This window comes from Leucoraja erinacea, chromosome 10 (genome assembly GCF_028641065.1).
Source record: "Leucoraja erinacea ecotype New England chromosome 10, Leri_hhj_1, whole genome shotgun sequence".
In the NCBI taxonomy this organism is placed as follows: Eukaryota; Metazoa; Chordata; class Chondrichthyes; order Rajiformes; family Rajidae; genus Leucoraja; species Leucoraja erinaceus.
In genome coordinates, this window is record NC_073386.1 from 19,553,056 (window position 1) to 19,579,540 (window position 26,485).

The 26,485-nt window shown below is 42.3% G+C and overlaps 1 protein-coding gene and 1 pseudogene across 2 annotated transcripts in view; one reads left to right on the plus strand and one right to left on the minus strand.

Moving 5' to 3' along the window:
• b4galt2 (UDP-Gal:betaGlcNAc beta 1,4- galactosyltransferase, polypeptide 2) overlaps positions 1 to 26,485 on the plus strand; it is a 344,819-nt gene that overhangs the window by 247,052 nt on the left and 71,282 nt on the right. The gene's annotated exons all lie outside the window — the stretch shown is intronic.
• Positions 3,507 to 4,668, minus strand: LOC129700871 (60S ribosomal protein L13a-like; annotated as a pseudogene).

The following is a 26,485-nucleotide window of genomic DNA, read 5'->3' on the forward strand; positions in this document are numbered from 1 at the left end:
AGTCGGTGGGCCGAAGGGCCTGTTTCTGCACTCTGTCTCTAAACTAAACCAAACTATCCCAAAATGAAAATGTCAATGATGTTGCTGGTAGTGTGTGCTGTAATAGTGACCATGCAGATGGGTGTAAGTATTTGGTATCAGTCAACATATTTCATTATTTTCGCTGTAGGAAAGTATCAGTACTTGTTTACTTTGCTTATTTTTTTTTTTAAGAGTAATAGAAAATATAACTCAAAGTAAACCAGAAATCAAAGACTGTGCTGCCGCTGTGAATACCGTCGGAGAAATAATATTCTCTAATCTTCTTTCATTGCACTTGAATTTTTTAATCATAAGATCATATGTGATAGGACTAGAATTAGGCCATTTGACCCATCAAGTCTACTCCGCCATTCAATCATGGCTGATCTATCTCTCCCTCCCAACCCCATTCTCCTGCCTTCTCCCCATAACCTCTGACACCCGTACTAATCAAGAATCGATCTATATCTGGCTTAAATATTTCACTGACTTTGCCTCCACAGCCTTCTGTGGCAAAGAATTCCATAGATTCACCTCCACCCATAATATTATTCCTCTTTTCAAATGCATGCCCAGCTCCACTCAGAGAGTACACACTGATAAATGGAAGCTTTCTTAGCTGCACTGGTCTTAGGCTGAAGACAGCTTTAGCCAAATTTCCCATTGGATATGAGTTTCATCCAGAAAGTTGTGAATCTGTGGAATTCTCTACTACAGAAGGCAGTGGAGGCCAATTCACTGGATGTTTTCAAGAGTGAGTTAGTTTTAGCTCTTAGAGCTAATGGAATCAAGGGATATGAGGAAAATGCAGGAACAGGGTACTGATTTTGGATGATCGGCCATGATTATATGGCCTACTCCTGCATCTATTTCTATGTTTCTGAGTTCTGGCAACAGATGAACTCCAAAGTTCGGCAAGGTCACAACATCACCATGTTGATTGAGATGCTTGATTTATTCAGCAGGAGTTGCAGTCGTATTAGATCAAAATCCTGTTTGACGAATTCCAAACTCAGCCAGGATTGTGCTGCTTCTGACCTGGATGGACGTCGCGATATCACATTGTGTGACAAAAGGAAGAGAAAAAAAAAGTTTCAATTTTCAGCGGATGAATACGTTTGTGTTTATTCCCTGCTGGGCACAGTATATGTGATAATGATCATCTGGCATCAAGAGTGCCAGCTGTAGGCACATTCCTTTCCTTCGCTCTGTGCTCAGACCTGGCAAGGCTTTTGCAGACTGTGTAATAGAGGCAGAACCGGAGGCTGAACAAGCAGATATTATGTGGCACTGTCAGCAATTGTGTCCTGCTCAGTAGAATCTGCATGACCTGCCTGCCCATTGGCGACATTGATCCTCCCTCAAAGTGCAGATGGTGGTCATCGGAAAAATCAATGAGGTTTATGCCTGTTTTCCTTGCACTCCATTCTGTTAAGTAAGATTATATTTTTGGCATTTTAAGCTCCTCACAGCAAATCGTCAGGAGTAAAAAAAAATGCGCACACACTGAATTAATAAGTTTATTGGCCAAGTATTCACATACAAGGAATTTGCCTTGGTGCTCTGCCCGCAAGTGACAACATGACATACAGTGACAGTTAGGAATTGTTGGCCAGTGTGGGCAAGTTGGGCCGAAGGGCCTGTTTCCAACGTACCTCGGGACATTCTACATGATGAACAGCCTATAATGTATCAAGGAACTTATGAATGGATTTGTAACAATTTAAATACATGTGAAATGCACATGATACACTGGAAATCGGTCATGGAGATCATCATACCCTCTCTGTGCTGGCTACACTGAGTGGGCTTTGCCAACTAAAACCTGTGACTCTGGAGAATGTGCAGATATGATTTTGCTCAAATGTTTCTGTGATTTGAATCTGATTCCTATTTCACTTATTTATTATAGTTATAAAACTTCAAATGCTCACAAAACTCACTTTTGCATGCTGCACGGCGCAGAATTGTAATTGTTTCTTTTGCGTCAGTTGAAGCCTGACTTTCTAAGTGTTTCCAGAATTCTCTGTTTTTATTAAGTGCGCTTTGTTGGTAAAGGGCCTGCCCCACTTGGGCATCATTTGCGTGTCATTTAGGCGACAGGCCGGTAGTGACTGACACGTGCAAATCACGCATCATCATGCGTCACCATACGTCAGCACAGCCATCTGGTGCACGTGACGTCATTAGAATACCCTGTTCTGCATCATGACCATTATGGAAGAACTACAGATTTTATTGCTACAGCAACAACAGAGACGTCTGTTAGCAGCAGCACTCATACTTACAGATCAGCCAGGCAGGAGTACAACAAGAAAGGCTAGTAAGAAACCCAGGAAGAGGTCTGTGTGGACGAGGTTAGAGGTTACATGACGCTCAAAAGGCGGGCCGACTCCGTATGGGCGTCGCATGTTTACGGACATTGACGCATGGTGACGTAACCATGCATCACCACGCGATACAGCATGTGACGTCAATGCATCAGCGATACGTCATGCAGGTGGCGCGCGAGGATTTCAGTACACTACGAAATCCTGGAGCGCCGCTCGATACCGCGCGCCACTACATGCGATTCCATGCCTCACCATGCGTTCTGAGTGCATCACCCATGCACCCCCACGCGTCACAACGCGTCGACCAATTTTCTACATGACGTGTAAATGAGGCGCAAATGATGACCAAGTGGGGCAGGCCCTTAACTCTCCACTCTTTGGAGAAAGGTTTGTGTATTGATGGTAAACTCCATGTTGCATATGGTCCAATGTGAGTTGGCTTTGGCGTGCAGTAGGTGCCACATTTGTTACAGATAAAGCAATGAGCAGAGAAGGTTCAAACTTCACTGTTTTCTTTTCTCAAGGCTCTTCTCAACCAGCTGAGCTTTCCATTTCCCCTCTCTCAGTGCCTCCTCCCAAACTTGCATTGTTTATCTCCTGCTTATCTGTGAGAGCACTTGGAATCTTTATATCGCACGTTTAATCTGCCACAAGGCCAGTTGTATGAATGTACATCAAGTCATGACTAATAACCTGTTCATCATGCAGAATCTCCCTGGGAATAAGACCTTCATCCATCCATTACGAGCACTGTTGGCTTGGTGATGTGTAATCTAATGGACTGAGCATCTCTCCAATTTACAAGTCCTCGACTCCGTGACGTGCCAGGGGATTTTTTCAGCACCTTCAGTTTAGAGATAAAGCGTGGAAACGGGCCTTTCAGATCACTGAGTCCGCGCCAACCAGCGATCCCCATACACGAGTCCTATCCTACAATCTAGAGGCAGTTTACAATTTTTACCGGTCAATTCGCCAACAAACCTGTACGTCTTTGGAATGTGGGAAGAAACTGGAACACCCAGGAAAAGCTTAGGCGGAGAACGTTCAAACTCCATACAGACAGCACCTGTTGTCAAAATTGAACCTGGGTCTCTGGCCTAATGATGACAACCAGCTGTAAGGCAGGAATTCTACCACTGCGCCACTGTGCCACCTTAAGTAATCTTTTCTCCTGCCTTTCAATATTCTTCAAAGTCTCATCCCTGAAGATGCTTGGTAGGCTCATAGTTTGGTATTCGGCAACAGATTGCTGTTAGTTCACACTCTGTTTTTCAGCTGAAACATAACCGCTGCACAAAATGAATGTAGAGCCTCAATGTGTGAAGTTGTCAAAAGCTTTCAGTAAAATACTTTTAATTCTAATTGATGGTGGAAATGCAGCACCCTAGGTCTTTTGCTTTTTATTAAAAAAAACTTTTAGTTCCTATGCTTCTAAGTGAATCTATCAAACAGTAAAGCTTGACCTTTCTGTTTCTCTTCGAGAATGGTTATGACTTCCTGGTATTTCCAACCAACTTCATGGCCAACAAGAGCTGACCTGTGAGTTGGCTTCAAATGTACAATCTTCAGTGTTGCTAATGCACCTACTTGAGAGGAAACCCGTGGAAAAACCATCAGCCTGTCCAAGGCAGTTTGACCTCTCTTTGTCTTGCGTGGCAACAACATACCTCTTACAGTCCACCAGAAGATACAGCTCGGTGCTCTGAAGTGATATCCAACATGAGAAGGATCAGTATCATCCACACATTAAAAAAAACAAATTACTTCGATCTGTTTTGCTCCAGATTCACAGAAATGTTGATCCCTTCACACCTCACTGCTGCCACACTGTGGCCTCATTAGACCTATTTGGCCACAATAATAGCCAGCTGATCAAGGAAGTGTCTTTGGCCAACGAGGAGCTGGACCTTATTGAAGTTGTCTGCCATGGCCTAATGATGACAAACAGCATTATGGGTATGACAGAGTCTGTCCATTAATTACTGCAGGTATTCCTTGGTGTGGGATGCCTGTATGGCATCATTGGCATGGAAGAACTCACTGGTAAGGATCTGCCACACCAAAGACGATCATCGGATTTAATGTGGTAAATAGACGGCTTCAATGCATGAGTTGAAGTCAAATGACGACAGTAGTGAGAGGAATATACAAAAGTGTGTTGGGTACGCTGAAAGTAAGTTGTAGCTGGAACACATTGATCTCTCCCACAACGAGAGGGGCCATTGACTGTTCCAGACATTTTGTGCTTATCACTTGTAAATGGCTTCTCCGATGTTGAATCAATGCACTGTTTAGGGTGCACGCTTTGACTCTACACTCACACTCAGTCTAAAGAAGGGTCTTGACCCAAAACGTCACCCATTCCTTCTCCCCAGAGATGCTGCCTGTCCCGCCGAGTTACTCCAGCATTTTGTGTCTACCTTGGACTTTACACTTGTCAGCTTCCAGATCTCACCAGTCAGGTACAAATGATCCCAGAGATCTATGTTGTACTGCATTTTGTTGCAGGAAAGATGACCCAGTTAGGCACCAGCCTACCCTTCAACTCCACGTCAGGTCCTTGCCCGAGTTTAAACTGAGGCTATAAGAACTCGTTTCCATGTTTCACTATTTCCAGGCACAACAGAGGATTAGCTGAAGGAGAGACTATGAACTGACAGGTGAAATATGCTCCCTTGACTATTCTTTTTTTGATTTCTGCCAAAGATGAGAAATGCAAAAAGTGAACAGTATGGCATCTCTCTCATCCTTACCCAGGATACATTATGTTAGCCAGTGGTACTTTAACATTGGAATTCAGCTATTTCACCACAGAATTGTGTAACAAATTCTGACGTGATTTGAGACTGTTTGGGTATTCACATATAGTTTCCTCTCGGTTCTTTCACTGCCTCTGCAACATTGATCAATTGAATGCCAGAGTGCAGACCTGCATGATCCATAGTTGAACCTATTCAGCGTAAATCAGGAACTGTGAATTTGACAAATAAATACTCACTGGTTTCAAAATGGGAATTCCTCAGAAACCACAAGGTAAATTGCTTTTGGGAGCAATTCCTCATTCACGTACACAACTGCAGCTTGCATATTCGGGCAAAAACTCACACTGAAGTGGCTAATTGGGCCACCAAGCCTACAAGCAGCGTAGACACAGGCTAGCATTAATGACAGCACTGGAAATAACAGGGAGATTATTCCCAATGATCTCTGAAACATTTTATCTCACATATTTGATGAATGTTGAGTACTGCTACATTCAGGCTTCTGGAAAGAGAACCAAGGTGGAAAATGAAGTAAGCATTTTCATGGCAATACCCATGGGCTTCAGTGAAATCTTAATTATGCTTTGCATAAAAACACTTGGATTATTCAATTTAAAATTTAGCCAAACTACAAATTAAGTTAGTTGTTACAAATTAGTATCTTTCTCCTAACAGTGTGAGGGCCATTTATTTGTATTCTTCATCTCTGTCACATCAGTTCCTGTTGTGCAAGTCTCCATGGATACTTGGTTCATATACTTGTGGCCTCAAGAAAAAAGGACAGCAGAAGGTGGTAATCAGGGTGAATTTTGAAACCAGATAGAAGATTGCATATGTATATAGTATTGTGCACAAACTCAAGGACCCACATTGGGTTTTATAGCCATTGAATTACTTTGTATACTTACATTTTATACTGTCAGTTTTTTGGCTGGTTCATTAGATTTTTTTTCAATTTCCCGGGCTTGCAGGAATTTAAAGTTTTTTATGTTTTTTTGTCAAAATTGTATACTATATCTTGAAAGGACTGTACTCAATAACTTGTGTGCTGCAGTACAATTGTTTTGGTTTGGTTTAGAGTGCGGAAACAAACCATTTGGCCCACTAATTCCGCGCCGACCAGCAATCCCTGCACGCTTACACTATCCTGCACACTAGGGACAATTTACAATTATACCAAGCCAATTAACCTACAAACCTATAGATCTTTGCAGTGTGGGAGGAAACTGGAGATTGTGCAAAAAAAAAAAACCCTCACAAGTCACGGGGAAACGTACAAACTCAGTTCAAACAAGTACCCATAGTCAGGATCGACCTCGGGTACAAAGCAACAACTCTACCGCTGCGCCACCGTACAGATTTTTTTGGGCTGTTGCTGATTATTTTTTCTGTCAGTATATTACTCAAGATGAAGTTCACATCCTGGTCTAGAGTTACCAGATATCTTAATAAGATTTTCATTGCATGGGTTCATGCGCATCAATGTAATTAGTCGGTAATAGTTGTCACTGCAAGTGATGTCGGACTCGCTATTTCAAACGATCAGTCTGCAAGCCTGACTGAATACTTAGTTCTGAGCCAAAGGTCACAGTTTGACATCTCAGAACCTCCTGTCATCCTGACTCGCTTGTCTGGCCAGGCAAATTGCATCATCTCAGCGCGGAGTAGCTCATGATGGTGAATGAATAAGTAAGGGGAAGACAGCTTTTAAATACAAACTCATATGGTTAAAAATTACACATGGATGCATTTTCTAGAAGATGGAGCCACTTTTCATTTTCAAGACCATCTGGACAAACTCTAATCCTGCTGATCTGCTGGGAATTGGTCCGGTGGGTCGTAATGTCACGCAGGCGACTTCACCGCTGAAAAGTAACATTCCCCAGGGGGTTTATCTGTGGGACTGTAACGTTGCATAGAGAATTGACCTGCAAGGCAATAACATTGTCTGAAGGATTCTCCGGGGCTGTAATATTGCTCCGAGGATTCTCCTCCAGGCCTGTGATATTGTTCAGAGGATTCACCTCTGAGCCTGTAATATTGTGCAGGGGATTCATCTGTGGGACTGTAACACTAACCTGGAGTTTGACCTGTAAGGCTTTAACATTGCCTGGAGAATTCACCGGGGCTGTAACATTTCTCAGGGGATTTACCTGCCAGGCTGTTAGATTGCACAGCTAATTTATCAATAGGGCTATAACACTGCACAGGGTATTCACCTGTGATGCTATAACATTGAATCGGAGATTGCTTATGATGACTGAGGGACTTTACCTGCAGGGCTGTATTATTGTGCATGTGGGTTCTCTGCAGGATGTAACATTGCACAGGAGATTCATCTCCTGGACTTTGTCATTGTCAGGGGATTACCCTCTTTTCCACCCTACCTTCAGCATGTGTCATTTTGACCTGGATTCCAGAGCAGGCAAGAGAGTATACTGGTGGGGTCTATCCTCAAACATGCAGATAGTGTAATCAGCCCTCCGGCTCCACTTTTAACTAGAGAGTAACATAGAAATTAGGTGCATGAGTAGGCCATTCGGCCCTTCGAGCCTGCACCACCATTCAATATGATCATGGCTGATCATCCAACTCAGTATCCCGTACCTGCCTTCTCTCCATCCCCTCTGATCCCCTTAGCCACAAGGGCCACATCTAACTCCCTCTTAAATATAGCCAATGAACTGGCCTTGACTACCCTCTGTGGCAGACTAGTAGCATCTGCATCACATGAGACCAAGAGATACTTCAGGCCACTATTTTCCTCCCACCCTGATGTGAAGTTCTTAGAGTCAAAGAGTGATACAGTATGGAAACAGGCCCTTCGACCCAACTTGCCCACACTGGCCAACATGTCCCAGCTACAATAGTCCTACCTGCCCGCATTTGGTCCATATTCTTCCAAACTTGTCCTATCCATGTACCTGTCCAACTGTTTCTTAAACGCTGGGATAGTCCCTGCCTCACCTACCTCCTCTGGCAGCTCGTTCCATACACCCACCACCCTTTGTGTAAAAAGCTACCCCCCAGATTCCCATTAAATCTTTTCCCTTTCACCTTAAACCTAATGTCCTCTGGTCCTTGATTCACCTACTTTGGCAAGAGACTCCATTGTTACATAGATGCAGGAATGAGATATATTGTATCCAGATTTATTTATAATTCAGTCATAGAAAATGAGATTAACACAGATATGATGCAGTTATATGAAATTTGAAATGCGGCTAAAACTCGGGCATATGGAATACATCATTTTTTAAAAAGAAAATTTGGATGAAAATAGAATCGTACAGGACAGGAACGAGTCATTCAGCCCACAATGTCATTGCCACACATGAAGCCGTGAACCTCCTCTGTCTGCACGTGGTCCATTTTCCCACGGCATGCGAGTCTACAAGTGTAACTTTATTTTATTTTCATTGATGTTTAGTATTACTTACTTGAAAATCATTTTTTCTCCGTGATGTTGAACAGGATTGCATCCATTTCTCGGCTATTTGTGGCACTCCAGAATTTCAACCAGTTATGGCTCACTCTTGCCCCCATCTGAATCAGTGTGCATTGGATGAGAATTCCCCAGGCAATTGGAACATGTGGAGGAAAGAAAGGCTGAGATGTCCTGGGTACAACTAACATTGTGCAGTCTGCAGGTAGGATTACCTTCCTCACCCAAACACTGACCCTCCAATTGGTTGAGGTCTGAGGACCCACTGCCCAGCCCCTTGCTCCAATTTAGCTGAGGGTCAGGATAATCTGTGGAATTCTCTGCCACAGAGGCAATGGAGGCCAATTCACTGGATGTTTTCAAGAGAGAGTTAGATTTAGCTCTTAGGGATAACTGAATCAAGGAATATGGGGAGAAAGCAGGAAATGGGTACTGATTCTGGATCATTAGCCATATTCATATTGAATGACTGTGCTGGTTCGAAGGGCCGAATGGCCTACTCCTGCACCTACTTTCTATGTTTCTATAATTGACGCCTCTTGCTCCTCTCTGCTTCACTCCATACTCCTTTCTTGCAGTCATTCACCTCTTCGTGAATGACCTGCCTCATCACCTCAGCTCCATTGTACCATGCAAGCCAAATGATCTCTCCCTTTCTTGCCAAAGGTTCATTCAGCTGATTTCCAGGGTAAGTGCAGTGCTCCATGAGGAGTGATTAACCAGAGGAAGACTGTGGAGTTTATAAGAATGAATATTGATTGCATTGAAGCATAAAATTTAACAACTTTGAGAGCTTGGGAAAGTCGATGCTATTATAATGTTTCCTTCGTCAGGGGAGTCTAAAAAGGAACCATTATAAGACTAAAATACGAATAAACGTTATCAACACAGAAAAAAGTTTACAATTGTCTAGCCCAGAAGGCTGCCTCTGCTCAGTTATTGAGTAAATTTGGAGCATATACAAGATACAAATAATTTATTAGCCAAGTATGTAAGAACATACAAGGAATTTGATATAGTGATAGAAATAAGGGATTAATAAATATGACTCATATTTAATAATCCCGGACATTGGACTTTTAACACAGACGAGTACAGCACAAGAATGGGCCCTTCGTTCCACAATATTTGCACTGAACATAATACCTAGTTAAACTGATCTCATCTGCATGTACATGATTCATATCCATCCGTTTCACAGCACTTCCATGTGTCTATCTAATAGTGTCTTAATTGCCACTATCGTATCTGCCCACCACCACCCCTGGCAATGCCATCCAGACCCACCACTCCCCGTGTAAAGATCTTGCCCTGCACATCTCCATTAAACTTTATCCCTCTCATCTTATAAGTATGCCCTCTAATATTGGCCATTTCCTCCTGGGAAAACATTTCTGACTGTGTACCCACATTCAATCTTAACTACGGGTTCTGTCTGTACGGAGTTTGTACGTTCTCTCCGTGACCTGCGTGGGTTTTCTCCAGGAGCTCCATTTTCCTCCCACACTCCAACGACGTACGGATGTATAGGTTATTTGGCTTGGTAAAATTGTAAATTGTCCCTAATGGGTGTAGAATAGCGTTAGTGTGTGGGGATCGCAGGTTGGCACGGACTTGATAGGCCGAAGGGCCTGTTTCAATAGACAATAGGTGCAGGAGTAGGCCATTTGGCCCTTCGACCCAGCAGCGCCATTCAATGTGATCATGGCTGATCATGTGATCATGGCTGATCAATGAGTAGCCCGTTCCTGCCTTCTCCCCATATCCCCTGACTCTGCTATCTTTAAGAGCCCTATCTAGCTCTCTTGTGACAGTATCCAGAGAACCGGCCTCCACCGCCCTCTGAGGCAGAGAATTCCACACTCACAACTCTCTGTGAGAAAAAGTGTTTTCTCGTCTCCGTTCTAAATGGTTTACCCCTTATTCTTAAACTGTGGCCCCTGGTTCTAGAATCCCCCAACATCAGGAACATGTTTCCCGCCTATAGCTTGTCCAAACCCTTACCAATCTTATATGTTTCAATAAGAAACCCTCTCATCCTTCTAAACTCCAGAGTGTACAAGCCCAGCCGCTCCATTCTACCAGCATATGATAGTCCCGCTATCCCGGGAATTAACTTTGTAAACCTACGCTGCACTCCCGCAATAGCAAGAATATCCTTCCTCAAATTAGGGGACCAAAACATTATTCCAGGTGTGGTCTCAAAGAAGGACCTCTTTGCTCCTATACTCTACTCCTCTTGTTATAAAGGCCAACATGCCATTCGCTTTCTTCACTGCCTGCTGTACCTGCATGCTTACGTTCATAGACTGATGAACAAGGACCCCCAGATCCCGTTGTACTTCCCCTTTTCCCAACTTGACGCCATTTAGATAGTAATCTGCCTTCCTGTTTTTTAACCTCACGGTTATCCACATTAAACTTAATCTGCCATGCATCTGCCCACTCCCCCTACCTGTCCAAGTCACCCTGCATTCTCATAGCATCCTCCTCACAGTTCACACTGCCACCCAGCTTTGTGTCATCTGCAAATTTGCTAATGTCACTTTGAATCCCTTCATCCAAATCATTGATGTATATTGTAAATAGCTGCGGTCCCAGCACCGAGCCTCGCGGTACCCCACTAGTCAATGCCTGCCATTCTGAAAGGGACCCGTTAATCCCTACTCTTTGTTTCCTGTCTACTGACCAATTTTCTATCCATGTCAGCACTCTACCCCCAATACCATGTGCCCTAATTTTGCCCACTAATCTCCTATGTGGGACCTTATCAAATGCTTTCTGAAAGTCCAGGTACACTATATCCACTGGCTCTCCCTTGGCCATTTTCCTAGTTACATCCTCAAAAATGTTTCCGCGCTGCTTCTCTGAACCAAACTAAACTAAACTCCTTTGATCCTCAAACTGCATTCCATGTTATTTTCACAACTGATACTATTCTGAGGTGGCGTGCTTTAGAAAGCACAATTCTGTCCTTTGCTCCTCAGGTTCAGCAGTTCTGTATCCCCTCAATCATTTGACTCTCCTCATTACCCAGTTCCTGCTTGTCTCGACTCCATTCAAGGACCCAAGCAGTCGTTCCAGGTGCGACAGAGGTTTACCTGCATCTCCTCCAACCTCATCTATTGCATCCGCTGCTCTAGATGTCAGCAGATCTATATCGGTGAGACCAAGCGGAGGTTGGGTGATCGTTTCGCCGAACACCTCCGCTCGGTCCGCAATAACCAACCTGACCTCCCGGTGGCTCAGCACTTCAACTCCCCCTCCCACTCCGTATCCGACCTCTCTGTCCTGGGTCTCCTCCATGGCCAGAGCGAGCAACACCGGAAATTGGAGGAACAGCACCTCATATTCCGTTTGGGGAGTCTGCATCCTGGGGGCATGAACATTGCATTCTCCCAATTTTGTTAGTCCTTGCTGTCTCCTCCCCTTCCTCAGCCCTCCTGCTGTCTCCTCCCATCCCCCAGCCTTCGGGCTCCTCCTCCTTTTTCCTTTCTTCTCCCCGCCCCCCCACCAGTCTGAAGAAGGGTTTCGGTCCGAAACGTTGCCTATTTCCTTCGCTCCATAGATGCTGCTGCACCCGCTGAGTTTCTCCAGCTTTTTTGTGTACCTCCCTGCTTGTCTTAATGTGGAGTTTGAATGCTGAGAACCTGAATGGTCCCGTCCCTTGTTTCTGCGTCTTTAACGTTGCACAATGCTATTACGATTAGCCAACAATATATCAGTCTACCCTTGTTATTACAGACCTCTTTATAATGGATTTTGTTTATAGTAGACAGAGGTCTCTGTTCGTATCCGGAACAAAGGATATGCAGCCTTATAATTATATTATAGCACTTTGAGAAATTATTGTAATTACAGGATGTTCTTTTTTATTTATTTAACATGTTTAAAGTACTATGTATGTTGTGCCCTTTACTATGTATTGTGTGTCTTGTTTAGTGTATGTTTATTGGATGTTTTTCCAATACTGTACATATTTACCCCACGTACATAATATTCGTGGATCCAAACCCCCCCCCCACATGGTTCATTATAATGAGGATTATTTGTACCTCTTTATAATGGATTTAGATGATTTGTAAATCATCCAGTCTGTAGTGACTTCTAGTGACCGAAACCGAGAGGTTCAGTCACATTATCAAAGGTGGCCAGACCCTTACTGATTATGCATTATTTCCTCGTAGTAACTGCATATGTGATTTCCTATTGCTTAGAATAATGCATTTGAAGATTAAGTCGTACAATTATGGTCCAGTTTGTTAGCATGTCAGAGACTCTGCACGCCAGCAGCATAAAATGGCAGTGCAGACAGAGGGAGATTAATGATAACTTTACAGAACAATTAATGCTACAAAAAGAACGCTACACAATAAATATATTACATTTTAACATAGTTTCCCTGGGAATTTATTTTAACATATTTTTTTTTTAAATGGCTGCATTTACATGTACCTGGAGAAAGATTGAAGAAAAATGCAAGTGGATTGGATAAGATCATTTAAATTGGACGGACACGGCCTTAGTATTGTTTTTTTTTAAATCTCATACTTGGGATGCAGGAGTTTCATTAAATGTATTTACTGTCCATCAGTCGTTGTCCTGAAGGAGGTGGTAAGGAACAGACATCTTAAACCAGTATCATCCATTTTGTGAAGGTACACCCTTGCTGTTATGAAGTTCCAAGATGGTTTTCTGGCATTACTGAAGGGTCTCTGATTGATATTACGACTGCTGGACAGATACATCCTTTCTCCTGAAACTAGTGTGTGAATTGGAGAGGAATCTGTAAGTGGTGGTATTCCAGTACGCCTGCTGTGCTTGTTTTTCGTGGCGGTAACTTGCAGAGGTTTGGGAGGCACTGGAGGAAAAATTAGATTCATTAATGAATGAAACGCGTGAGAGGAAACCGTGGAGGCCTCTTGTGGCCCTAGAAAGAAATGGTGAAAAAATGTCCCTTATTTGGAATGTCTTCATGAAGTTCCCATTTAGTGAAAAGAACATGGCTCATGCACCAACCAGTTAATATGTAAAACAGCAGATGGGATCATAAACAAGATATGAGATCTGATTTGTTTTCAGTAGAGAACAGGTAAGCATAATGCCCATCTACTCCTCCCTCCCCCCTCCCCCCACCCTCTCTCATTTTAAAATAACAAGGATAGACACAAAAAGCTGGAGTAATTCAGCGGGACTTGCAGCATCTCTGGAGAGAAGGAATGGGTGGTTTTGGGTTGAGACCCTTCTTCAGACTAGTCTGAAGTCTAAAGTCGACCATAAACATCACCCATTCCTTCTCTCCAGATATGCTGCATGTCCCGCTGAGTTATTCCAGCTTTTTGTGTCTATCTTATGTACAGTTCCATTAAGATAACAAGATAAAGCGAAGACTGTCCTAATCAGGCTGAGAAGCTTAGAGGTCACCAACGCTGAGGTTGCATTGTTAAATTATTTCTGCGATTTCTCCATTTGAAGTTGAACTGACAATGATATTTACAAATTAGTAAACATTTAGTTATTCAACCCATTTTACTACAGACATGTTTAGTGCATGTGGTTATGTCATTATACTTCTGTGAGCAATTTGATTATTAAGACAACTTGGCATATGAAGTAAAAATCATTCCTAAAAGTCTTTGAAGGAGGATTGGTGAGATTTAATAATGTCATGCACATTTTATTGAGACATTTCTGTTTTGCTTGTTTAAAGTCTTATTACTTTTCAACTCTAAGAGATTCACCCTGGTTTTATACCATTAGAGCATTATAGTACCACCTTCTGCATTGCATTTCATGCATTTTCTCGACAAACAGGCCTTTCAACATGTATTGTAACGTAGATAGGCAGTGTCTATGAGCAATAACTCTATCCGTTTGACGTGTGTCCAGCTGTTTATGTTTATGTTAGATATACGATTAGGTGAGTCTAAATTTAATGAGAACATTAAACTTTTATGTTTTCCTTCATATGTAATAGCATTATTTATTACTCTGTGTCAGGTACCAAAGAGGTTGTGTTACTGTATTAGCAGGCAAGCAAAAGGCTTGTGGTTAATTGAGATACAAGTTCATAATCCCATTGTAGCAGTTGAAACATTTGCACTATGGTAATTAACTGAATATGGAGTAAAAAATTCAATCCTTTGCTGAATTGGTGTTGAAACCCATTGGGCTCTCGAAAAGCATAAGACGTATAAGTGGTACAGTGGTGACAGAGAGGTCCAGCTAGTCCAGCTGTTGGCAGACAATGCAGGCCACCTGGGTTTAGTTGTGAACTTCTAGTGCTACTTGTGTGGAGGCTCCATCTTCTCCTTGTCACCGTGTGGACCTTTTCTGGGTGCTCAGATTCTTTCCCATTTGCCAAAGACATGTAGGTTGGTGAGTTAATTGGCTGCTTTAAATTCCCTCCAGTGTGAGATGAGCGATGGTGATATGGGGGGGGGGGGGGGAATAAAATGGAATTGACGTGCGATTAGTATAAATGGGTAGTTGATAGTTGGCTTTCCCTCGTCAGTGGGTGGTGAATCTGTGGAATTCTTTGCCATGGAAGGCTGTAGCGGCCAAGTCAGTGGGTATTTTTAAGGCAGAGATATACAGACTCTTGATTAGTACAAGTGTCAGAGGTTATGGGGAGAAGGCAGGAGCATGGGGTCAGGAGGGAGCGACAGAACAGCCATGATTGAATGGCGAAGAAGGCTTGATGGGCCGAATGGCCTAATTCTACTCCCATTCCTTATGACCTTACAAAACCTCACAATTCTGATCGTGGTGCACTTCCACACAGCACTGCCAATCTAAATCAATGTGATCAGGCTTGTGGGATGGATCTTAAAGCAAGGGCTGACACCTGGTAAGCAATCTTTTGGCCTTTGTCACTGGCCATGTACAAAGAAAGATGAAACTGGCCATTAGGATGGCCTGATAAGGCATCTCACATTTTTTACAACAGTTTAGAAATTGCATATTCAATTATATGCAGATTTCCACAGTCATAAAGCATCGAAACAGGCTCTTCAGATCACTGTCCCAACTGACTATCCACGTGGCACCATCTCTATGGTGGTGCAGACGGATACAATAAGCAGGTTTAAGAGGCTTTTGGAAAAGAACATGGATATTCATAGAAAGAAGGGATGTTGATCATTTGCAGGCAGATAAAATTAGTTCATTTTGATATCATGTTTGGGACAGATATGTGGGCAAAGGGCCTGGCCCTGTCATGTTCTATGTTCTATCAAAATAACTGTTTTTGCCGGAAATCTGAAATAAAATGTTTTTAAATTCTGAAGGTCAAGAAAGAGAAACAAAGTTAATATTTATGGTTAAACACCCCTTGGTCAATTGAAATCGGTTTTAAGTGAGCAGATTGCTGTCAGTTCAAATCAAGGCGGTCTGCATCTTATCATCATGAATAGATCTGGAGGGAGTAAAACACCAGAGGGAAGGGTCCAGGTGATTGGGAATTCTTGAGGCAGGAGAAAGTAGCTGCAATTTTAGATGAAAACTCGCCACAGAAATGGGCAGGGAGTATATGTGGTGAAGAAGAGTTCGATATCAAATCAGTTTAAAATTCATTAAGACAAGGGACAAAGCCCAGGTCACCTCTGGGAATTAATTGTTTGCGATCAGTGAGGGTCAGATCAGAAGGGCTAGTTAAAACAGTAGAGGTGGAACTGAAGAGTAGAAACATGGACCTGCAGATGCTAGTTTACGAAAAAACACAAATTGTTGAAGTTAATCAGCGGGTCAGGCAGCATCTCAGGAGAGCACAGATAGGTCAAGTTTCAGACAGAGTTGGGGGTGATATGGTATCAGCCGAAAGTGAATGAAGGGAAGGATTAGGAGGGGTATTAGAGTTCAAGAGCTACTTGTGTTCAAGACTTTTCATGTCAGGAAGGAAGGAATAAAATTGATGAAGAATAAAGGGGAACTGTGGCAAGCAATGAGATAGAATTGAGTCAAGATTATTGTTGCGAGCGTTTAAGGGATTGCATTTGCTGATACATGACATTAAATGTGGATCTTGGGATGCAATGAGAACACTACCTCAACAAATGCTGAATGTACCTGTGGCCCTGGGCAGTTCTGAATTGTGAGGGATGGGATTTCATTCAGAAATCCACGTGGGATGATATGATCTAGAGCCATTTACCAGGGAAGAGGTGAAACAAATGGAAATCCAGCCAGAGAGAAGAGAAGAACTTCATCAATGTTGTCAGTGCCAGAAGAGAAGAGGCAGTGAAATCAACAGTAAGTGAAAATCAAAAATCTAAGCTGGTCAGGATACTGATTCACAGTGGCAAAAACTCGCATTCAATCTTGACCTTGGGCGCTGCTGGTGTGGAGTTTGTGCATTCTCGCTGTGTTTGCGTGGGTTTCCATAGAGCTGTTTACACATTGTGTTGTGCTACTGCAAGTAATAATTTCATTGTTCTATCTGGAACATATCACAATAAAACACCCTTAACTCTTGAGGTACAGGTTTGTAGCTTCATTTGCATCTGTATATTGCCGCTGCTACAGGAGTAGATCTAAAAGTGAGATGACGTAGAACTCATGTGAGTGGTTGATGAATGATGGTGAACTAAAGGGCCCGTTTCCCTGCTGTGTCTCTAAATTCAAAGTTATTGACTTTTATCTACTTAGGTTGACGATCACATCTGATTTATGCTGAAGCAAGAAAATATGGGAGGATAATGAGAAAGGTTAGCAGGAATATTGTAATTCTGAAAATTACAGCTTGCTAAAGTTGGCAACATTACTGATGGTTTACTGCACACACTGGAGCTCCAGCAATCTCAACCTATATGTTAAAGTCTGTTAATCTATATTACTAAATCTCTGATCTTGACCGCATTTGGCCTACTGTGCTGCGATTTCCGACAGAACGCCGCCACCTACGGCCGTCATTTTTGGCCACCTCGCCCAGAGCCCCCCTCCGCCTTACGGATGCGGAGGAATTTTCCCATCGATGACAAATCAGAGAGATATTAATGCTTAAAAAAAAAAATCACTATTCTCTCTGCTGCCCCTGCTGGAGGGAGGGGAACTATAAAACCAGGAAGTGGTGTGCTTCACTCACTCTCTGCAAGATGGATGAAGCCAAGGGTCACGTCTCACTGAGCTCTGAATAATACTGAACAAATGTCTACACAACTGTGAGTACCCTTAATGTGGTTTGAAAATGAAACTATGGTTTGTTTGAAGTAAAACAGCACTGCCTGCAAATGGTTGTTTGGATGTTTTGGCTTGAAGTTGAAAGGCACTACTTATTGCAAATGGTGGCTTGGGAGCTTTGGTTTAAAGTTGAAAGGCACTACTTACTGCGAATGGTGGCCTGGGAGCTTTGGCTTGGTTGAAAGGCACTACTTACTGCAAATGGTGGCTTGGGTGTTTTGCTTGAAGTTGAAAGGCACTACTTACTGCACATGGTGGCTTGGGTGCTTTGGCTTGAAGTTGAAAAGCATTACTTACTGCAAATGGTGGCTTGCGTGCTTTGGCTTGAGGTTAAAAGGCACTACTTACTGCAAATGGTGGCATGAAGTTGAAAGGCACTACTTACTGCAAATGCGGGCTTGGGTGCTTTGGCTTGAAGTTGAAAGGCACTACTTACTGCAAATGGTGGCTTGGGTGCTTTGCTTGAAGTTGAAAGGCACTACTAACTGCAAATGGTGGCTTGGGTGCTTTGACTTGAGGTTGAAAGGCACTACTTACTGCAAATGGTGGCTTGGGTGCTTTGGCTTGAAGTTAAAAGGCACTACTGCAAATGCACTTGTTTGCACTGTATATTGATTTTAGATAAAACACTACACTTACGGCTGTGATTTTTGGCCATCTTACTCAGTCCCCCCCTCCGCTGAGCAGGTGCAGAGAATTCTTCCCATCAATGAAAAATAAAAGTGTTATTAGTGTAAAATGTTGAGAATCTCTCTCCTGTCAATCACGCCATGAGGGCCACGCCCCTTCCAGTGGGAGGGGGAGGGGTTATAAAACCTGGAAGTGTGGGTGTGGCTCAGTGTCTGCATGATGGGGGAGGGAGAGGTCATGACTCTGTCTGAGCTGTGAATCAACTGAACACACTGAATGTCTACTGAACTGTGAGTTTGGTGTTTTGTGTGGTTTTATGGTGGTTTCACCCTGCATGAAATGGTATGAAGCTGCATTTGAATTTGGTGGCCTTGGACCCTGCTGGAAGTGGAATAAAATTGCACTGAATTTGGTGGCCTTGCACCCTGCTGATAGTGGTATGAAACTGCACTTGTATTTGGTGGCCTTGGATCCAGCTTGAAGTGGTATGAAACTGCACGAATTTGGTGGCCTTGCACCCTGCTTGAAGTGGTTGGAAACTGCACATGAATTCGGTGGCCTTGCACCCTGCTTGAAATGGTAGGAACATGCATTTGAATTTGGTGGACTTGCACCCTGCTTGAAATGGTAGGAACATGGATTTGAATTTGGTGGACTTGCACCCTGCTTGAAATGGAATTTCAAGGAATAGTCATGAGTCAACTGCCAGCCCACCAGCCGTGAGTGATGCCAGCAGATCAGGCTTGAGGGACTGAGCTGCCACCCCAAGAACCCATACCAGCACTCCAGAAATATTGGAATTGGTGGAGAGGTGGAATATTGCGTCAGGGGACCAGCCCTCCCGTGTGAACATGGGACCCAACGGGTCCCACTTAGTCTAGTATTAACTGAAAGCAGAATTGTACCACCATAACAAAGTCCATGATGCAACATGTTTTGATGAGAGAGTCTAGCTCTATCTTCACAAATACTATCATTGCTTCATTAAAATACTTTCCTCAATATAGATTGGAGTTAGAAAGGTAAAGAAAAACTACAAAGTTTGAGAAATTCATATGGTTTGGGCCTATGTCTATCACATTGCCTAAAATCCCATTATGAAAAGGTTTAATGGTTATTTACTTAAATGCTATAACAATTGATGGTGGAAGTGGTGAAGAAAATGGGAAATGAAGAGCTTAATGTTCTTTTCATATTCCAGATTACATTTGAAGTAACCATGGTAATGCAAATTAGTCACTTGTCTCTTCCTGGCTGCAACACAAGTGTAGTTTTGGAAAGAAGACAACTGATCAGGTTATCAAAAACAATAATTGATGTATGCTCTGCTGCTGATGAATTTATCCCTTGATAAAATTCAGTAGCATTACATGTTTTTTTTTTGAGTGATTGCATATTGGTAAGCCGTCTATTCAAATGACTAAACACAACAACTTTGTGGAAATCTAAATTAAGCACTTTGCTGTTGACTTGGAAAATATTATGCAGAATCAGAAGCTAAAGCTGAAATGCTCGCCAAACCCGATGGTGTGAACATATGGAGGAGGGAGATTACAACGGTGTCTAGGTATGCGTTAAACACTGTTTACACTGTTAGAGCATTGTTTCTCTACAATCGGGCATTTAGTTTAAGAAAAGCAGTGAAATTGTACTCATTAACACGCAATATTTCAAAAGTAGTCGGAGATAACTATAACTGAGTATTTTTTTTTTGATGGACTGTAAAAGGTGAGCACATGATATCCCTTCATCCACTTGTAATAATGAGCTGATCAGATTTAATTCCTTCCCTCAAGAAGACAAGGAGTAAAACTAATTTAGTATTAGTAAGCCACTGCAAGACTTGTCATTTTTTTCTGCAGGTGATATAATGGTCATTGGGAAATGTATAAACAGTTCCCACAACTATTGGTTTGCCCTGTAAACTTGGAGTGCTTATTAAAGCAATCTAAAAATAAACTGTTATTCTTAAGAATGTCACTGCAGCTATTGAGACATTGTGGGCAATTCTCTATCTTCGTGATATTGATTTTTGACGGCAAGGCAATAACGCAGAAATAAAAGCTAGGCATGTCAACAGTGTTAAAAGAAGAACACCTTGTTCAACTTGTAGAATACAAAAAAGATCTGATTTTACAATTCATGCGATTGCCTAAAACTATCTGAACATTTGGCAAGCAGCAGATAGTCAGTAAAGGGATAAAGCTTTATTATCTCATTCTCGACAATCTCCTTGTGGCAGATGCCATTGGTGGAAGGTGGAATCTTTGGGAACATGCCCAGCATGCAAGTCTAAAAGATGAAGCAATCATAATTGCATCCTTCCAGAGGTTTCAAACGGATGATCCATCGAGACTTTTTCTCTGACATGCCCACCACACAAAATCTAGTCTCCAGCCAATGTAATGTACTCCACATGGTGTAATGAAATGGCTGAGAAATTGGAGTACAGTAGAAGGCTGTAGCACCAGGTAACATCCCTTCTTTGGTATTGAAGACTTGCACTCCAGAAATAGCTGTGTCTTGAGTCAAGCTATTCCAGTTCATTTACAGCACTGGCCTGAAACATAGAACAAACAGCATAGCACAGAAACACTCTCTGTGCCAAAAATTATGCCCAGTTAAATGAAGAAGGGTCTCGACCTGAAACATCACCTATTCCTTCTCTTCATAGATGCTGCCTCACCCGCTGAGTTTCTCCAGCTTTTTTGTCTACCTCCCACATAAATGAGTCTCCTCTACCTGCATATGGTCCATATTCCTCTATTATCTGCTCTCCATGTGCCGATCCAAAAACCTCTTAGATACCAATATCGTATCTATCTCCACCACTACCCCAGGCACCCACCACTATCTGTGTAAACAAAACAACTTGCCCCACACATCCCCTTTAAAATTTGCACCTCTCACCTTAAAGCTATGACATCCAGTCTTTGACATTTTCACCCTGTTAAAAGAGTCTGACTGTCTCCCACATTAATGCCTCTCATTATTTTATGTACCTATTTTATATTCTATCAGGTCTCCCCTCATCTTCTGACATTCCAGAGAAAGCAATCCAAGTTTGTCTGACCTCTTCTAATCCAAATTTCTAAGCAATCGATTGCAAATTGCCCAGATGTGTCTTATTCACGGAATGAATTTACAGATCCAATTTGGCTAATTACTCAAGCAATCTACATTCAATCACCTGCAAAATAGTAAAACGCTTTTGTTACTGTGTTTACAAATAGCATCCACTCATCAATAGCCAGCTCACTGATGCTCAGTTTATCTTTCACCAGAACCTTTCATGGACCAGAGAGCTGAATTGCTCAGGTTACCTGTAACTGAGTGACCTTGTCAGCATTTAACTCTGTGTGGGATCAAAGAATCCCAGTAAAACAAAGTAATTGAGCACAAAGGAAGATGATAGTCAATAATGGACCTTCAACATCCCAGTTCCATTACATAACTGCATGAACTCCTCATGGCAGGGACCTTGGCTCAACCAGTGTTGAAAGCTGCATCATTGTCTTTTTTCCATCATCAGGTGTAAAATGGTGATGATCACAAACGATTCCACAATGTTTAATTCCATTCACAACTTCTGAACAAGTAAGCAGTCCATTGAGAAAATTCCCTGCGATTGAGGAAAAAACCGAGGGTGCATTCAGATATGATTTGGTTAGAGGAAAGTAACATTCATGCACAAAAGTGCTAGCCAATGATCATTCCTATGAAGAGACTCCAACCATCTGTTATGACATTACCATTGCCAATTCATCAATGAGTAGAAACTAAAGCGGAGCAGCAACATAAATACAGTGGTCACAAGAATGGGTGAAATGTTGGGCAACCTTTAGCAAATTATTCGCCACCTGACACAGAGTCTTTCCAACATCCACTAGACAAAAGCTATGAGTATAATGGAATGTTTTCCTCTTGCCTGGGTGAGTGCGGCTCCAAAGAAGCTCAAGCAACTTAAGACCATCCAGGACAAAGCCACCTGCTTGATCGCTAGCCCCCATCTAGTGTGCACTACTATCAGAAGTGTTGACGTTACTTGACCAGCTTATTCCTACAGCATCTCCCAAACTTGCATCCTGTATTGGGCTTCAGGTGCAGAGGAACAGCATTGCATGTGTGCTTCCTTCCAAGTTGCACACTATCTGTAATCAAAAATATATTGCCATTCCTTCATCATAATTGGGTCTAAATCCTGGAATGCCCTCCCCTACAGTGTTGTAGGAGTAGCTTCATCAGGAGCATCTGCAAAATCAGCAGTCGTGAAATTTGCTCATCAGGACTTTGCTATAGGAAATACATGCTGGTTTTCCCACCAAGGTCCATATCCTGAAAAAATGATTAAAATTTTTTTTCCAATATTCAACGCCCACCGAAATACGTCCTGCCTGTAGAAGGATTTGGATGATAAGCATTACTGTGATCTCTGGAATACCCCATACACTATGCACATAGTTAGCCAAGGAAAGAATGATCTGGATTGTCAAACAGGTATTTGAAAGATGTTGAAGAATCCTGTGTAATCAGAGATAGAGAAGGCATTGAATGCTCAGTTACATTACGGTCTCAGGAGAGCATGGCTTTTTGTGTGCTAATGCTACTGTGCACTCTTCGGAAAGGATATAAATTGCTTGGCATTCAACACAACAGTCAGAAATGCGATTGCATCATTTCTGGATATAAGATCTCTCTCTCTGTTGGTCTCAACAAAACCCCAGTGGCATGCTAGATGTGAGATGTTAATATTGAGTGTATGAAGAAACTGCAGGTGCTGGTTTATACTGAAGATTGACACAAAATGCTGGAGTATCGGAGTGGGTCAGGCAGCACCTCAGGAGAAGACGAATAGGTTACATTTTGGGTTGGGACCCGAAGAAGGGTTCCGAACAAAAACATTACTTATTCCTTTTCTCCAGAGTTACTGTCTGAACTGCTGAGTTACTCCAGTATTTTGTGTCAATCTTCAGCATCTGCAGTTTCTTCCTGAACAACTTACTGCCATTATCCTGCAAGGTCACAGTCTACGTTTTCTAATTCCATCTGGCCAGATTTAGCTCACTACCCCTTGACAAGCAGAAATATGTTGATTTCTGATTTAAGACGAATATTTGAGCCAACATCTTTAACTTTGTGGGAGAAAGGTTCAAAACTTCAATCAACTGTTGTGTAAGTCATACATCTTTTTTCATTCGTGCCCTGGCTCTCATTTCAATACTATTCTTCAGGTGCTGGAAACCACCAATGAAACAAACAACCTCTGATTCCCTACTCACCCCCTGACTCCCAGCCTCTAATCCCCCCCAGTGCCCCAACCTCCCTACAATTTGCAAGTTGTGGTTTCTACTCCCAATTCTTTCACTTCCTCCTGTACCAAATTCTACGATCTCACCATCCACTGATCAAGACTGTGGGTGATCTTTTGAGTCTCGTGAGGATGACCAGGCTGAAGTTTTATGTGCACCATTGAGTGCACCAAAATTTCTCAGCAATGATTTGTTACAATTTAACCATATAACCATATAACAATTACAGCACGGAAACAGGCCATCTCGGCCCTACAAGTCCATGCCGAACAAATTTTTTTCCCCTTAGTCCCACCTGCCTGCACTCGTACCATAACCCTCCATTCCCTTCTCATCCATATGCCTATCCAATTTATTTTTAAATGATACCAATGAACCTGCCTCCACCACTTCCACTGGGAGCTCATTCCACACCGCCACCACTCTCTGCGTAAAGAAGTTCCCCCTCATATTACCCCTAAACTTCTGTCCCTTAATTCTGAAGTCATGTCCTCTTGTTTGAATCTTCCCTATTCTCAAAAGGAAAAGCTTGTCCACATCAACTCTGTCTATCCCTCTCATCATTTTAAAGACCTCTATCAGGTCCCCCCTTAACCTTCTGCGCTCCAGAGAATAAAGACCTAACTTATTCAACCTATCTCTGTAACCTAGTTGTTGATACCCAGGCAACATTCTAGTAAATCTCCTCTGTACTGTCTCTATTTTGTTGACATCCTTCCTATAATTTGGCGACCAAAATTGTACACCATACTCCAGATTTGGTCTCACCAATGCCTTGTACAATTTTAACATTACATCCCAGCTTCTATACTCAATGCTCTGATTTATAAAGGCTAGCATACCAAAAGCTTTCTTTACCACCCTATCTATATGAGATTCCACCTTCAAGGAACTATGCACCGTTATACCCAGATCCCTCTGTTCAACTGTATTCTTCAATTCCCTACCGTTTACCATGTACGTCCTATTTTGATTTGTCCTGCCAAGGTGTAGCACCTCACATTTATCAGCATTAAACTCCATCTGCCATCTTTCAGCCCATTTTTCCAAATGGCCTAAATCACTCTGTGGACTTTGGAAATCCTCTTCAATTTAATCCTTGATACCTTCCATTGAATTTGCACTGCACTCCTTTCTGTCCACAATATATTATATTTCCACATATAGGCTAGACACAATTTTGTGGAGATATAACCAAAATCAACCTTGTATTCTAGAATCAAAAGCAATTATTCATTCTAATTGACTTTTAATTAGTATTTTCATTTTCATGTATTGAAAATCTCTCTTCATGAGCATATAAACTAAATGTCTTTGCAGACTGAGCTAGCATTTAATTGCCCAGCCATTTCTTGCCATTGAGAAGTGGTGAGTGGGCTTTAGAACTGAAGGAACTGATACATTTCAAAGTCAGGATGATGTTTGGTATGAAGGACAAGTTCCAGGTGCTGGTGCTTCCATGCGTGGTGGGTATATGGAACTAGCTGCCAGAGGAGGTAGTTGAGGCTGGGACTAACCAATTGTTTAAGAAACAATTGGACAGGTACATGGATCGAACAGGTTTGGAGGGATATGGACCAAGCCCAGACAAGTGGGACTCGTGTAGCTGGGACATTGTTGGCCGGTGTTGGCGGGTTGGACCAAGGGGGCCTGTTTCTAAACTGTATCACTCCATCACTCTATTACTCTAAACCAGTTTTTATTATAAAGTGTATTTGCGCAAATGTTAATACCATGATTGATCAGGTGCGTCTCCTTCCGGAAAGATGGAAGAAGTCTTCAATCAAGCATGACCAAAGAAGATGGAGAGATTGGATATGTGTACACATAATTACAATAGGCTTACAAAGGGTAGAAACATTCTTTTTGTCAGAGCGCAAATGTAAAACTTAGAGAGAGAAAAATCTACTCAGAGGTTAGGTATGATCTGGAAGGCACAGGTGTAATTGTGGCAGAAACAGCATCAATCATCACAGTCCAAAGAAAATTGGACAGATGTGAAGAAGGATTATTTACGCAAATGGAGAAAAGTGTTAGAATTGGACTGATGGGATTATTCAAATAGAAGGCAGCAGACACCTAGTGGAACTAAGGTCTCCTTCTGTGCCACAACAATTCTGTGATTCAATGTAATTTAAATCCCAGCTTCATCTAAAGATGGGGATTGAGCTACCACAAAGGAAGGGTTTCATTTATGTCAACCAATGTCATGTGATGTAATGATTACAGGTGCTTATCTTGGGTAAAAAGAATAGAGTAAGTTGGAGCACATGTCTTCCATGTTTCCTCTCCATTCTCCAGGGTGGACAGAAGTCCCATGAATATCTTGAGAAAGTTGGCAAAGGACGTTACAAGACACCAAAGCATCATAAGGCACTTTACAGAAGTTTGCGTGTAAAGTGTTCAGTAAATTACCATTATCTTGCACCTATTGATGTGGTGTTGCATTAAGACGGTGTATGGCAACTGAACCATCCTACCAACAACCAGAGGGCAGTCCTGAACTACTACCTACCAAATTGGAAACCTTGGGCTACTCTGATGGGACTTCACTTGCATTATCTTGCAGTAAACATTATTCATGATTTCCCTTTTATCCTGCACACCGTGGATGGCCCGATTGTAATCATGTATTCTCTTTCTGCTGACTGGTTAGCATGCAACAAATGCTTTTCACTGTATCCCGGAACACCTGACAATAAACTAAACTCAAACTCAAGAACTGCTAATTGTGGAGCTCCTGTCATAGGTTAAATATCATATGATATAACTAGCTCTTACCTTCCCTGCAGAAGGGAATAGAAGACA